The sequence below is a fragment of the Leiobunum rupestre genome, chromosome 5, assembly GCF_980474605.1.
Source record: "Leiobunum rupestre chromosome 5, qqLeiRupe1.1.hap1, whole genome shotgun sequence".
Classification (NCBI taxonomy): Eukaryota; Metazoa; Arthropoda; class Arachnida; order Opiliones; family Sclerosomatidae; genus Leiobunum; species Leiobunum rupestre.
This window is the reverse complement of record NC_143388.1, coordinates 25,077,964-25,081,440: the sequence shown is the minus strand read 5'-3', so window position 1 is coordinate 25,081,440 and position 3,477 is coordinate 25,077,964.

Below are 3,477 nucleotides of genomic sequence, written 5' to 3'. Positions count from 1 at the left end.
ATGATCTAAAAAAACACTCAATTTAAATGGTGATTCATATCAATGATTTAAAAAACACTTGATTTAAATGGTGATTCATATCAAAGATCTAAAAAACACTTGATTTAAATGGTGATTCATATCAATGATCTAAAAAAACACTCAATTTAAATGGTGATTCATATCAATGATTTAAAAAACACTTGATTTAAATGGTGATTCATATCAAAGATCTAAAAAACACTTGATTTAAATGGTGATTCATATCAATGATCTAAAAAAACACTCAATTTAAATGGTGATTCATATCAATCATTTAAAAAAACACTCGATTTAAATTTTGATTCATATCAAAGATCTAAAAAACACTCGATTTAAATAGTGATTCATAATAGTGATTCATATCAATGATCTAAAAAAACACTCAATTTAAATGGTGATTAATATCAATGATTTAAAAAAACACTTGATTTAAATGGTGATTCATATCAATGATTTAAAAAACACTTGAATGAAATGGTAATTAATATCAATGATTTAAAAAAAACACTCAATTTAAATGGTGATTCATATCAATGATTTAAAAAAACACTTGATTTAAATGGTGATTTATATCAATGATTTAAAAAACACTTGATTTAAATGGTGATTCATATCAATGATTTAAAAAACACTCAATTTAAATGGTGATTCATATCAATCATTTAAAAAACACTCGATTTAAATTTTGATTCATATCAAAGATCTAAAAAACACTCGATTTAAATGGTGATCCATATCAATGATCTAAAAAAACACTCAATTTAAATGGTGATTCATATCAATGATTTAAAAAACACTTGATTTAAATGGTGATTCATATCAAAGATCTAAAAAACACTTGATTTAAATGGTGATTCATATCAATGATCTAAAAAAACACTCAATTTAAATGGTGATTCATATCAATGATTTAAAAAACACTTGATTTAAATGGTGATTCATATCAAAGATCTAAAAAACACTTGATTTAAATGGTGATTCATATCAATGATCTAAAAAAACACTCAATTTAAATGGTGATTCATATCAATGATTTAAAAAACACTTGATTTAAATGGTGATTCATATCAAAGATCTAAAAAACACTTGATTTAAATGGTGATTCATATCAATGATCTAAAAAAACACTCAATTTAAATGGTGATTCATATCAATGATTTAAAAAACACTTGATTTAAATGGTGATTCATATCAAAGATCTAAAAAACACTTGATTTAAATGGTGATTCATATCAATGATCTAAAAAAACACTCAATTTAAATGGTGATTCATATCAATCATTTAAAAAAACACTCGATTTAAATTTTGATTCATATCAAAGATCTAAAAAACACTCGATTTAAATAGTGATTCATAATAGTGATTCATATCAATGATCTAAAAAAACACTCAATTTAAATGGTGATTAATATCAATGATTTAAAAAAACACTTGATTTAAATGGTGATTCATATCAATGATTTAAAAAACACTTGAATGAAATGGTAATTAATATCAATGATTTAAAAAAAACACTCAATTTAAATGGTGATTCATATCAATGATTTAAAAAAACACTTGATTTAAATGGTGATTTATATCAATGATTTAAAAAACACTTGATTTAAATGGTGATTCATATCAATGATTTAAAAAACACTCAATTTAAATGGTGATTCATATCAATCATTTAAAAAACACTCGATTTAAATTTTGATTCATATCAAAGATCTAAAAAACACTCGATTTAAATGGTGATTCATATCAATGATTTAAAAAAACACTTGATTTAAATGGTGATTTATATCAATGATTTAAAAAACACTTGATTTAAATGGTGATTCATATCAATGATTTAAAAAACACTCAATTTAAATGGTGATTCATATCAATCATTTAAAAAACACTCGATTTAAATTTTGATTCATATCAAAGATCTAAAAAACACTCGATTTAAATGGTGATCCATATCAATGATCTAAAAAAACACTCAATTTAAATGGTGATTCATATCAATGATTTAAAAAACACTTGATTTAAATGGTGATTCATATCAAAGATCTAAAAAACACTTGATTTAAATGGTGATTCATATCAATGATCTAAAAAAACACTCAATTTAAATGGTGATTCATATCAATGATTTAAAAAACACTTGATTTAAATGGTGATTCATATCAAAGATCTAAAAAACACTTGATTTAAATGGTGATTCATATCAATGATCTAAAAAAACACTCAATTTAAATGGTGATTCATATCAATGATTTAAAAAACACTTGATTTAAATGGTGATTCATATCAAAGATCTAAAAAACACTTGATTTAAATGGTGATTCATATCAATGATCTAAAAAAACACTCAATTTAAATGGTGATTCATATCAATGATTTAAAAAACACTTGATTTAAATGGTGATTCATATCAAAGATCTAAAAAACACTTGATTTAAATGGTGATTCATATCAATGATCTAAAAAAACACTCAATTTAAATGGTGATTCATATCAATGATTTAAAAAACACTTGATTTAAATGGTGATTCATATCAAAGATCTAAAAAACACTTGATTTAAATGGTGATTCATATCAATGATCTAAAAAAACACTCAATTTAAATGGTGATTCATATCAATGATTTAAAAAACACTTGATTTAAATGGTGATTCATATCAAAGATCTAAAAAACACTTGATTTAAATGGTGATTCATATCAATGATCTAAAAAAACACTCAATTTAAATGGTGATTCATATCAATGATTTAAAAAACACTTGATTTAAATGGTGATTCATATCAAAGATCTAAAAAACACTTGATTTAAATGGTGATTCATATCAATGATCTAAAAAAACACTCAATTTAAATGGTGATTCATATCAATGATTTAAAAAACACTTGATTTAAATGGTGATTCATATCAAAGATCTAAAAAACACTTGATTTAAATGGTGATTCATATCAATGATCTAAAAAAACACTCAATTTAAATGGTGATTCATATCAATCATTTAAAAAAACACTCGATTTAAATTTTGATTCATATCAAAGATCTAAAAAACACTCGATTTAAATAGTGATTCATAATAGTGATTCATATCAATGATCTAAAAAAACACTCAATTTAAATGGTGATTAATATCAATGATTTAAAAAAACACTTGATTTAAATGGTGATTCATATCAATGATTTAAAAAACACTTGAATGAAATGGTAATTAATATCAATGATTTAAAAAAAACACTCAATTTAAATGGTGATTCATATCAATGATTTAAAAAAACACTTGATTTAAATGGTGATTTATATCAATGATTTAAAAAACACTTGATTTAAATGGTGATTCATATCAATGATTTAAAAAACACTCAATTTAAATGGTGATTCATATCAATCATTTAAAAAACACTCGATTTAAATTTTGATTCATATCAAAGATCTAAAAAACACTCGATTTAAATGGTGATTCATATC